This window comes from Megalopta genalis, chromosome 8 (assembly GCF_051020955.1).
Source record: "Megalopta genalis isolate 19385.01 chromosome 8, iyMegGena1_principal, whole genome shotgun sequence".
Lineage (NCBI taxonomy): Eukaryota > Metazoa > Arthropoda > Insecta > Hymenoptera > Halictidae > Megalopta > Megalopta genalis.
The window spans coordinates 17352508-17366023 of NC_135020.1; the positions used below are offsets into that span (position 1 = coordinate 17352508).

The window sequence follows — 13516 nt, forward strand, 5'->3', positions numbered from 1 at the left end:
CCCAGCAAGTTCTAGGGTAGCGCTAGATACCAATTGATGGGCTTTTGGTCCGTTTTCGGATACGATTAACTTTATATTTATCGAATAAGAGATGTTGAATTTTTTAATTAAAAAGTAAACGAAATAAAAGAAGAAATTTAATATGTCATACTCGACAAATGTAACGTTAATTGTTCTTGAAAACGAATAGAAGGCGCGGGAATTGGACACGCCACAGTAACCGGCTCCAAAACCCGATAGAAAAGCCTTTAAAATTCCTGACAAGTTCTAGGGTAGCGCTAGATAGCAATTGATGCGCTTTTGGTCCGTTTTCGGATACGATTAACTTTATATTTATCGAAGAAAAGATATTGAATTTTTTAATTAAAAAATAAACGAAATAAAAGAAGAAATTTAATATGTCATACTCAACAAATGTAACGTTAATTGTTCTTGAAAACGAATAGAAGGCGCGGGAATTGGACACGCCACAGTAACCGGCTCCAAAACCCGATAGAAAAGCCTTTAAAATTCCTGACAAGTTCTAGGATAGCGCTAGATACCAATTGATGGGCTTTTGGTCCGTTTTCGGATACGATTAACTTTATATTTATCGAAGAAAAGATATTGAATTTTTCAATTAAGAAATAAACGAAATAAAAAAAGAAATTTAATATGTCTTATTCGGCGAATATAACGTTAATTGTTCTTGAAAACGAATCGAAGACGTGGCAATTGGGCACACACCACAGTAACCGGCTCCGCCGCCCAATAGCAAACTCTTTGAATGCCCATAAAGTTGCATCTTAATACGTTAATGCAATAAGCTAGTGCAATAAGTTGCACGCCAAATAAGTAACGCTTTAAAGAAAATATAGCATTTAAAACAGAAAGAAATTCGATAAATCGTTCTATTGATACAGATATGTTATAATACAAGAATTCTTCATTGTGAAGGTAGCATAATCATGAGGATAGAGTTAATATTTTCAACGATTTAAATGAGAGACGAGTCACCGGAAAATCGAACTTGGAAAATATTATTGCGAAGATTAAGGGTCGAATTGTATTTCTTGGACAGACCGAACATATCGTCCCGCGTCGAGTGTTGTTATTTCACGGAGGATCTCCCGGCGGATTTTGGAAAAGCGCCGTTATTTGTCGATCGGATCGGCTCCTTTCTCCATAATGGAACGTGCGATTATTTCATTACGGCGAAGTACCGCGCCTTTAGCGTAATACCTCGTTGATTCTACGAGCTCGGCTGGTTCGGGCAGCGAGTAATTTCACGGGAAAATTTCAACGTAGCCGGATTCCTTTGCGATCATCGGCGCAGTTTTATTCTTTCCGGTGCTTTTAACGTCAAAAGATCAACTGCCACGGCACGGATGCCCGAGTAATGTGCAAGTAGAATTCCGATGGCTTGTCAGCCAGTTGTCGGAGCTACTTGGCATGCCAGAAGTAGAGGAGTTCATGTTCGAATTGTTTTCGTGGCATTGGATGACTGTTACCTTGGGCTTGCTACTTTCACGGCGGAAAGATCGAATCTCTTTTGCGGCAGACATCGAATACGTGAAAGCAAGCAGCGAGTAACGCCGTCGAGTGTACGAAACAAAACGCAAAACTTAACGTACACATGTCAGAGAAAAGAAACTGTAACAACGTCTCTTGTAGCGGTTTCCCAGGAAATCGGATTATTATTTAGAAATACTATTTCTTTCTGTCTAAAATTAGGCCATTAACGCGTTGAATGCCACGCCGGTTTTACAGAAATTCTCCGTGGCGCCACGATGAATTTTCTTTTATGTGATACATATAATGTTGAAATATTATCTGCAATAGATAAGTTAGCATGTTTGACATGTTAATTGCGACAGGGGTCACTGTTTGAATTGACGATGGTAATAATACCAAATTTTAGATATTGACATTTGTTTTAAATTACATATATTTCTATCAATGTTAAGTATGAAATGTCCGATTACCTAAAGCATCGAGTTTGATATCCGATGTTTCCGATATTTCACTTCGACCGTCCTTTGTTGTGTTTTTTTTTTGCAATGAGAAGGGACACGCCATCTGGCTTTCAGACGCGTTCTTTTGTTTTCAATAGTCTATCGTATTGTCATCTGAGGATTAACCCTTAGCAGACGAGAGGCGAGTGAGAGGCGACAGTCGGTATTTATGTTAGATTTCGTTATCGCCAACATTGTTCAACGTACTGTTTCATGAGAAAGTCCCTGAAGCGGTGGCGCAAATTATTTTTCCGGGGACTGGAAATTTGTTTAATGAATTCGTACATTCTCCACAAACATGTAAAAAGGCAGAGAAACGACATTTGAAGTTTCGCAAAATTTTGATCAACAAATTGCGAGGAGATTTTCGTCAACCACGAGATAGATCTTCAAGTTCGACGTCCAACTCTGCACGAAATTCGTCTAAATGGGAAACCGCGTGTCATGTGCACTGGCACAAAGAAAGATTGCAAAGTTTGTTCCAGTCGAAACAAACCAGGGGGAAGACATGAGACGATCTATTTCTGTGATACACGTCCAGATAAACCAAGAATGCATCTTGGTCAATGTTTTATAAACTATCACACCGAACGAAACTACAAATTATAATTTTTGTGAAGTTATATTCATAAAAGTGTGAATATAGATAAACTAACGAAATATAACGTTTTTGTAAGATAATATTTATATGTAAGATCATTTTATTGTACCATATAAGACACTCGACATATTTGCAAAGATCGCCTCGTCCTGCTACCTGACTCGATCGAAAAAGTCGTCGACCGCTAAGGGTTAAATATTGTAAGCCATGGATAAGTCAAAAATTCGCGTTATTTTCGAATATGGGTTCTGTCGTGGAACTAATGCAGCGCAGACAAGTCGAAATGTTAACAGATGCGGCTAATGAACGTGCAGTACGTCGATGGTTTGAAAAATTCCGATCTGAAGATCTTGATATCCAAAATGAACCAAGCGGGCGACCTGGGAGCAAGGCCCGAGATACTACTGTGATCAAAAAGTAAGGTGAATTTGTTTATAAAATGTAAATTCTTTATTTATTCTTCCAAATCAATTTCATCCCCTTCAAAGTAATCCCCGTCCGATAAAACGCACTGTTTCCGACGCTTTTTCCAGTCCTCGAAACAGTCGGAATAGTCTTTTTCCGGTATAGCCTTCAAGACCTTTTTCGATTCGGTTTTTATCTCCTCAATCGTGTCAAAACGACGTCCCCGCATTGGCTTTTTGAGTTTGCTGAATAACCAGAAGTCGCACGGAGCCAAATCAGGCGAATACGGTGGTTGCGGAACGATATGAGTCGAGTTTTTGGCAAAAAAGTCGCGAAGAACCAATGCAGTATGACATGGCACCAATCGAGACTTGACGCGTTTGAGACACAAAACATCCTTCAAAATGGTTTGGGCTGAACCAAATGATATTCCAACACTATCAGCGAGGTCTCTTATTGTCAATCGACGATTTTCAAGCACCAAATCTTCGATTTTTTGGACGTGGCTCTCGTTGGTAGACGTTGATGGTTGTCCAGAGCGCGGTTCGTCTTCAACGCGTTCTCGGCCCGCTTTGAACTCGTTGTACCACTTATAAACGTTTTTTTGTGCCATAGTTTGATCACCAAAGGCCTTCCGCAACATTTTCAACGTGTCGCACAAGAATATTCGTTCCGCAAACAAAATTTGATGCAAGTTCTTTGCTCAACAAAATCACCCATTGTAAAAATCGAAAAATTCACTTTTGGTTGTTTACAAAAACACGTGTAACTCGGAGATAATTAAACCTTTTAACAAACAGACGCTTGGCAATTGTTATAGACAGTCCTACCAACCTAGGAAAAAAACAATTGCCTGCCTTCCTAATGTCCGGGAGTTTTAAATGACAATTTCACCTTACTTTTTGATCACAGTAGTATAATAAACGAAACTTTCAGTCTCAAAATCGGACATTTCATACCTAATGACCTAATCAAATGGGGCAATTTTAGATCGCCAATCGATCGTTCCGTTTTTACGGGTATCACCTGGGTCTGTGTATAAAAACTCCAACGCGACGTCGCGCGACTTATACATTTAACGGTCTTCTGTTTGTATCGTCGTTGTGTATTTGTCGACTGGCCCATCCTACGAAGTATAATAACCTTCCAATATCAAATCCGTTACCTTTTTTCCATTGTTTTCTATGCAGCGCTGCTCGTTGGGGCATTGACCTTATGCACTGTAACAAACGTTCAGCGCTGCTTGGTCCTTCCAATTTTCAAATTCCACACCCCTTTACCTCTCCTACCGATGGGCCATGACAATATAAATAGGCCCGTATAACGCGATCGAGGCTCGTTCTCATAGTTGTTGGCAATCGGCGACTATAAAAACGAGTCGCGAGGCTCGAATATTCGTGTCTCCTCTTCGCAAATTGTGCATTTCTGTTTACACGTTGAATGACTATTGGAGAGAATTTACTGTAGCGAGTTCTTTTTAGTTACTCTTATAACCTTTCTGCACTTGCAGTCTGATTCCGCTGTTTTCTATTGCGCTTGCAATCATCGCTACAGCTTTATAGTCAAACATCGATCGCTTGATCGTCTTTTTCTCGAGCTTCACGATGCATCATCACATTTCATCATTTTATTGTACATTTTTCCTTTCTCTGTCTATATCTGATATATTAAAATATCTTTAGTTTATTATATATCAGAGTTTATAACCATGCTAGTTCACTATTTTTCCATTCAACGCCGCTAGAGACCCCATCAATTTCAAATATTTGCAGCGACTGTGCTCGCGCATTCGTTCAACTTCGCTCTCCTCTAACAACGTTTTCGCAGTACCAGTCCAATTTCAGCCGGAAAATGAACAAGCGTCCGCGAAAAGTTCAAACTCTTATTTTCCCGTTTCGAATATTTGAAATCCAACTCACGCGATCACGATCCCGCGTCTATGCGCGCATCAACATATCGCGTCCATTTTTATCCAGAGCCGCGAACTCTCCATCTATATCCTAATTTCCCCAGTTGAAGCGATTAGGGCCGCTAAGAGGATCGACGTTAATTCCATAGAAGGTACTTCAAGCATACCCTACGGTATTAAAGTCCACATTCCTTTGTCGTGACATTTTGAATTTCAGCTGCTTTTGTGCTTTTGTCCATTGTGCGACCGGAAAAATGCGTTATCGCTGGAACGTTTCAAATGCATTAAAAACGCATTAAAGCAAACGGGACACGCGATTAAAAGTCCCATCGAATAACTGAATACTCGCGATAAAGCATGAGAACTTCAATACACAGCGAGAAAATTTAGTTAAGGATAGCTGAATTAAGAAACGTGGTACAGAGTAATGTCTCTCTAATTGACGCTCCGATTGTCCACAAAAATGGACAATTTAGAAAGAGGAGATACGATTATTGGCGCCTTGCAACTCGTTTTTATAGCTGTTGACAATCGATAACTATAAAAAACGAGCCACAAGGCTCGAACAATCGTACAATTTTGATCGAACCTAGTCAAACTATCCGAGTTACACGAACCATAATACCAGACGTAACTATTGCTGTCTATCAAAAACGCATACTGTTCTTAAGAATCGTCATTTAAATTGCTGAAATCGTGTTTAGCAGCGAAAACTGCTAAAAGCTACTAACAGGGCACAGTAATTGGCTCCGCTACTTCAAACTCGTCATGGAACGAGAAAAATGACCGAACCAATGTACCCCAACTGAGGTATACTAGGTATACAATAATGTCTGCCAAACCGACGCTCAAATTCTACACAAAAATGGACAATTTGGGAAAAGGAGATACGATTATTAGCGCCTTGTAGTTGGTTTTGTTGATAATTCGTAACTATAAAAATGAACCGCAAAGATTGAATAATCGTATCTCCTCTTCCTAAATTGTCCATTTTTGTGGACAATCTGAGTGTCAATTAGAGAGACATTACTGTAGTTATACAGAAAAAGTGGATACTTCGCCGATGGTGACGACCTTGGAACACCTCGTCAAGATGATCGTTCTAAAAGCTTTCCTCTACTCGTGTTACCGTCTCTTGGCTTTAGTCTCCTAGATATTTGCAAAAACTTCGGATAAACCTAGATTATATCTCTAATTAGGTACTGCGTTTGATCTGTGCTGAACTGCAATGGTCGATTATTCCGTAAAGATCAGTCGGTAATACTCTGAGATATTCGAGTCTTCTCATCAGGGACGGACACGTGTACGGGACAGAGAGTTGTCCAGAACGATGACTCCTTTCCCGTAAAATTACCAGAAAGGTCTATGCTTTACAAAGTCTCTCGCTAAGGTTGCCATAAGATCGTCAAACCCACAGCAAGAGTTAAAAGCACCGTTCCGCTACACGCTTTCCAAGTTCGTAGGCGCCATAAGCGCGCAAACTTCCTCCGCGTCGTTCTAGTTACAGCGGCGGGCTGAAAAGGTGAAGGGTAACCGGACTTGGGTAGCGTTGCAACTCGAAATCTTTTGTTGGAGGACTTGCGCGCGGCTCGTGGTACTCGCGAATTGTTCAACTTCCGTTCGCGCTGGGCTCTTCGAAGCTTCGAAACGAGCTGCTCTCGCCGGCAGTTAGCGTAGATTACGAGTCGCAGACAACGCGCGAAAAGCGGACATATTGGTAGCGTACGCACAGGTACGAAGAGAAATACCAGAACAAGAGAGAAAGAGAGAAAGAGAGAGAGAGAGAGAGGGAAAGAGAGGAGAGTGTGTAGGCTCTCTGGTGGCCAGCTGCACGTCGTCGCGTTGATCGATCGGGACGAGCCGAAAGCCCCGGATGCACTGGCCAGTCCGCTTCGTTTTGTCAGAGGACGAGCCAGCTGGTCCACCGGACCGGCCACCGCGTTTAATTTATTTCCGGTTCATCCCCCGAGCCCCACTCTCGTCGGATTTCGGGATCGATTCGTCGCTTGTTCGGCCGGAGAGCCAACACTGTCTTCAACTTTGAACCGGACTCGAACGATGGAAAACGCGCCGGCGAACACCCGATCACGACGCCAAAGGAGATTGGGACCGTTTCGAGATCGGACCGGGTTCCGGGAACTTTGATCTGCTCCACTTAGTTTCTTTACCCCTCGGGGCTACGTTCTGCTTGATCGAAAATGTTCGATTGCTCGACGAATGGACTACTACTGCTTCTATCATGCCGGCGGTCGTGATCGAGACACTTTTGATTTGTTGTACGATGCACGATGGCACGACCGACTCTTCTTCTGCTACGGTGTGTCGGATGACGTTCGCGAGAAAGAGGCGCTTCAAGGTTCAGTTGTGTCGAAGTTCCTTGGAACTGAACCGTGGAGTACAAATTTTCTGATGTTGTTGCCCCCCCCCCTCATATTTCGCGAATTCGTACGCCGAATTTAACGGAGTAGTAAGTCCAGCTACGTTTGCTTCAGACAATGTTGATACTAAATCTACGAAGCTTGAAAAGTGGCTAACACGTGGTACTTTATCAGAACAGCAAGACTGAGTTTATTTAGACTTGTTCGTCGTTTTCATTACTTATATTACTTATATAAGCTTTTCTCATTGCTTGAACATAGGAATTAATTTCATCGTTCTTTAAGATAAGAGTTCTGTATCTTAGGATAGCAATTGCAACAATTTGAATATAATAAACGGGAGACCGGTTATTTTGCTACCGGCACGGTACCTTCAGTTTTAAAGGATTGCTGTCAAAGTTGGATATTATTAACGTTTCGTTGAAATGAATTTAAAATGCTTTATTCTACGATTAGCATGCTACATATATTTATACATATTATAATACACATTCGTTTTATTAGGAATGCAGGTTAAATTGTGAATACCAAAATACGATTTGTGTACATCAATTGCAAAGAGCAGAAGCTGTGTGCAAAATTGTTCCTCTTAACAGAAAATTACAACAGTCGGTTACGGTGCTAGATTAAATTTTGATATGCATAATAAATACTATTATATTCACACGTGGACTGTGTTTGGATAGCAGTGAATTCAAATAGAAGACGTTTCGATGATCGAGGTCCTATTTAATTCTTCGCGCTAGAACAACTTCTTCATTCTTCATACTTTTACAATTTCTAACACTATAGAAATGTTTTTGTCAGAAATTTGTATACGGACTTCTTCATCCAAGCATATGTTATGATAAAAATCGTAGGAAGTTGAAAGAAATAAAATCTTGTCATTGTTATAAGACAATATGCATTAATATATATCAGTACAACATACAAAGTGTCCCAAAATTATCGTACTTCCGGGAAAAGAGCGGTTCCTGAGGTCATTTGAAGCAACTTTTTCCTTAGCGAAAATGCAATCCGCGGCTTCGTTTACGAGTTATTAATGAAAAACAGTGACCAATGGGAGGTGAATTCAGCTGGCGCGAGGCGGCCGAATCAATGAGCGGCCGAGCCAACGGGCGGCCGAAGCACAGTTCCGCTCATTAGCGGAGCTCGCCTGTCACCCGAGCTCGCCTGTCACTGGTTAGCGTTTTTCGTTAATAACTCGTAAACAAAGCCGCGGATTGCATTTTCGTTAAGGAAAAAGTTGCTTCAAATGATCTCAGGAACCTTCCATTTCTCGGAAGTATCATAATTTTGGAACACCCTGTATATTAGTATGGTTAGGACTCGATGGTTCTAGTGTTTTTATTATTCCTCTGATACACTGTTTCGCATTTCACACACTAAATTTTCTCACAAATGTATAAAGTCCGCTTGAATAATTGTTAAATAGTACGAGAGAAGTAGTCGATTTTTCATAATTACATTATGGACATTTTTGAGCGTTCTTTCCCCGTTTCAAGTTTGTGTTTGAGACGCTCTTCAGTGAAGATTGCTCTCTTCTCCGCACACTGGTGAGCAAATTTATGAGAGAGAATTAATGAGAGAAATTCTGCACCCCAAATTCAGTGGAATTCAGATTTCAATTAATTTCATTGAAGAATGTTCTCCCCTTTTACGAGAGTTTACCCCTATTTTACACACAAATCATCGCCGATTGTCAATTTGCGGGAGAGAATTTGAAGGGGAGTTTTACTTGTACGTCCATTGAAGGAGTTCGAACTTCAAATGCTTTTGAAGTGATGGAAGATGAGCTATACCCAGTTACGATCTATACACAAAACCATTCTTGATGATAGGATATTCGCGATAAAACTTCATGAAAATTCACGAGAAATTCGGTTCCTAATGTGACTAATAGATTCGAACTGGAAAATGTATGTAGAGTAGAGACTTTCTTGTCCGAAGATTTATTTATACAATATTTTGGCATTCGAACGATCTATTACCTAATTTTATTATTAATATCTATACTATATGTAAAATAATACTGTACTATAGTATAGTGCACTAGTATAGTATATTAGTATACTATTATTATTATTATTATTATTATTATGTAATTGTATTATTTAGGTACATTATTGCCTATTACAGAACTTGAATGAAATTTTTAGATAATATAATGTTCTGGTATCACGACATTATTATAAACATTAACTTTCAAACAAGAGAGTCTTTACTGTTCATTAGGAAACCAAAAATTTCAAGGAATATCGTATTAAAAAGCCACAAACAAAAAGGAAACAATGGACTGCAAACTACGAAAAAAACTAAGATCTAACTATGAAGTGATAAACGTAATTTCTATTCATATGTATTTATAATTAATTTTTGCGTTAATATCTTGGATGCAACACATTTGCTTGAAGTATACGAAAGTGCAAGAAGTTCCAAAGAATGCTCGTTTTTTAAATTAAATTCTAATTAAATAAATTACGTTGATTTTTGAGGTCGCGACTCGAAGTATATTGACCCTAATTAGGGCCTCATTTCTCCACCTTAATGCGTCTCTCATGTGTCCAATTGACACTAACGTGAAAAAATCAGTATAAGAGGCGAACAATTTATTTCACTAAATATTTTATTGAAAATAAAAAATCCATATATAAACAATATTCTATTCACATTTGTACATAAAATGAAGCGATATACCGGGCGAACTGCTTTTTCAGTTATTTCGCTCTGTCCTTTACCGTTGTTGACAAACTAAGATGTATAGCAATTCGTCCTTTACTACTGTTGCTCATCGTACAAGTTTTCATTCACTTTTATTCCAGGATATTTTCTCGATCAAAGATGAAACGAAGCGTCTTCTCCTGCTCGTGAAATCCGTGCGAATCAAACTCACAAATTAAAACCCTTTTCGTAAAACAAACATTGTCACATCTCGACGATATGTTTTTCTTTTTCATTGATAATAACAAAAAGGTAAAGATGATAAAATCCGAGATCAATCTTCCGAGAAACAGCAGAATAATATACACTGAAACTTGAAAATAGTGTCAAATTAACACCAGGGACGAATCGAGGCTGTAGTATTTTAACCGAACCGGAGAAAGAAATATTTATTTATAGCGGGGATTAAACGGGGAACCCGAGACCATTCGAAGGGAATTATACAGTTTCCCGCGGCCGTGGAAGTTCGGAGGAGTTTCTTCGTCAAATCGTTCTCAACTTCACTGACAGAGGATCCTCGGATCCGAAGCGGATTTGCGATCTTGCTTGGAGAATTTCGTCCTCGGCGGGATATGAACAGAAAGGCGATCATTGTAACGAGCGAAAAACTTTCGACGAGTCGGGCGAGTCGGCGTTAGTTCGGATTATCTGGATGGTTCCAATTTCAATACAATGGCCGCGCCCGTTCTTGATGCTCGTTTCGGGCGAAGTTTCGTCGTCTGCCTCGACCGGGACCGGAACGGAAACGTGGGGATTATTGCCGGCATCTTTTTCCGCTTGAAAATACGCGGCCGAGCTCGATTACCGGATAATCCGAGTCGTCGTCTATCGGCCCCGGGATGAATGAGTTTCGAGAGAAGTTCGAACCGTCTTGAAAAATGTTAATTAATCGACACGCTCGAGTTTGCGACGGCTCCTTGACATTTCGTTGAAACCGTATGAAATTTTATACAATACACAGCAAATTCTCCCTGACCGACGCTACTAAGATCGCGTACAAAAATTGACAATTTGGGAAGAAAAAGTACGATTATTCGACTCTTTTTTTATAGCTGTTGACAGTCGGCATCTACAAAAACGAGCCGCAAGGCTCGAATAATCGTACCACCTCTTCCCAGGTTGTCCATTTTTACGTACAATCCGAGTCTTAATTAGGGAGAATTTAGTGTATATTGCGCAGCTGGTTCCATTTATCGCTGACTAAATTGTTCAATCCATTGAATGTTTTAAATGTTAAATTACTGTTGACAGTCGGTAACTACAAAAAACGAGCCATAAGGCTCGAATAATCGTACCACCTCTTCCCAGGTTGTCCATTTTTACGTACAATCCGAGTCTTAATTAGGGAGAATTTAGTGTATATTGCGCAGCTGGTTCCATTTATCGCTGACTAAATTGTTCAATCCATTGAATGTTTTAAATGTTAAATTACTGTTGACAGTCGGTAACTACAAAAAACGAGCCATAAGGCTCGAATAATCGTATCACCTCTTTCCAGGTGGTCCATTTTTGCGTACAATCCGACTCTTAATTAGGGAGAATTTAGTGTATATTGCGCAGCTGGTTCCATTTATCGCTGACTAAATTGTTCAATGCATCGAATGTTTTAAGCGTTTGCTGGCTGTGTAGATCGTTCGTGTCATTTAGGTTGAACTTGCACGTTCTTCTGAACTTTGCTGCGTTCGATAACGATTGCGAAAACTTCGAAGTAAATGTGAAATGGTGTGCGTGACGCTTTACTAATTTTGATAACTGAAAGGAGAGTTGGGCATTATTACGATTGTTGAAAAAAATGAATAAATATTTATCTAAGATAAGTATCCGAACGAACTATTGTCCCTTGCTCAGAAGAAGTCCGTCGTTTCGGCAGAGGGGCAAGAGGGGTTCTATGACCTCTCGAAACCCACTTCTATTGGTAAACGAGAAGACCAACGAGCTAATCGACGCGAGGAATAAGGGGATGGATCACCCGCTCCACCTAATCACGTGTAATCAGCGTGTAACTTAGGCAATAATAATCAAAAGTCTGGAATCCGAAAAAGTTGGCAGAGACCAGGTGGAGCGGGCGATCGATTCCCCTTGTCTATCGTCCCTTGCGTCATTTAGTTTATGCATAGTGTTTCATTTTCTCGTTTTCCGATATTACCTTCAGATTTTTGTCGTTTGTTCGTACACCTTTTAAAATACGATAAATTTTTCAAAACTGAACTAAACGACTTGAATTTTTCTCAGTGGATGAATGAACTAGTGGATGAAATGAACTATGGATGAACTAGTTCACTAGACGATGGCTAAGAAGCTCTTCTTTTTAATTTTGCTATTACCTGGAATGAAAAGAAAAAATTAAAAATCCTCGTTTTCAAACTTTTTCACCCGAGCCTATAACGAAAATTTCGAAAAATGGCTCTCGTAGATTTCGGTACGCGCGTTGAAAATTTCATCGACATCGGTTAACCCAAAGTCGAGCTACAGGCATTGAAGGATTTTAAAAACTGCAGATTTCTTACAGTGTTTTTGGTCAAAATCGTGATAAAACTGCGATTTTTGCGATATTCAATTTGTTGTAATTCGTAACAACGTGAAACGATTTCGATAAAATTTTCAATATACATATAAGTTACCAAGATCTACGAATGACATTTCTTAAATTATCGTTACAGGCTCAGACAAAAAAAGTTAGAAAACGAAAATTTTGTCAGTTTTTCGTCATTCCAAGTAATAGCAAAATTTACAAAAAAATCATTTCGGTCATCCTTGTTCCCCTATCATCTAAAAGAAATTCGAATCATTTAGTTTATTTTTAAAATAATTATTGCAATTTTTACGCAGTGGATCAGATACGACTACACTACAGTTCTGTCACAATCTGTCAGAATCGACTACAGAACGGTTCTGTCTCGATCAATAGCCACAATATCCGAAGAAAAGAATAAAATATATTCGAAAACCCAAAAGTCGCTGGAATTGCCGAGTAATTCGTGTCTACATTTCATCCGTTCTAAAACACGTCGAGTGAAAGAGTTCATCGATCACACGGCAGAAATCACGGCAGCTCGGTCGACAGGGCCCTCTAAAAGCAGCAGGCTGTCGTTCGCAGTCCAAGCATCGACGTTTAGCGCAGTCGCTCCAGCCAGCTCCGGGCGACACCTTGGAATGCGTAGCTGCGCGACGTCGCTGCCCATACATATTACTCAAAATATGAGGAATGCGAGCAGCAGCGCAAGCTTGGCTTGGCGCAACTGAGCGCCTGTCGTAAGGGTGAATAACGACGCCGGAAAACCCGGGGCGAAATATTTTAGCGCATACTGTCGCTAAAGCTGCGGATATGATCGACTTTCCATATACCACACGCTTCCTTTGTTTATGAAATCTGTCTTCGAAAACTATGGGGGCATTAAATTTCTCACGCTTTACGTAACGTCTTCTTATCCGTCAGGGGATTTCTTTGAATCTAGGAATCAATTTGCCATTGCATAGATTCGTTTCTGAAATGCTTTGCCAAGCGTCG

At 40.0% G+C, this 13516-nt stretch overlaps 1 protein-coding gene and 1 long non-coding RNA gene across 2 annotated transcripts in view; one reads left to right on the top strand and one right to left on the bottom strand.

Moving 5' to 3' along the window:
• LOC117227649 (neural cell adhesion molecule 2) overlaps window positions 1-13516 on the top strand; it is a 634847-nt gene that overhangs the window by 366320 nt on the left and 255011 nt on the right. The gene's annotated exons all lie outside the window — the stretch shown is intronic.
• On the bottom strand, window positions 9896-12315 carry LOC143259933 (uncharacterized). Its single transcript, XR_013033984.1, has 2 exons — window positions 12155-12315; window positions 9896-11760 (listed from the first exon to the last, which is right to left on the bottom strand). It is a non-coding gene; the product is annotated as an uncharacterized LOC143259933 (long non-coding RNA).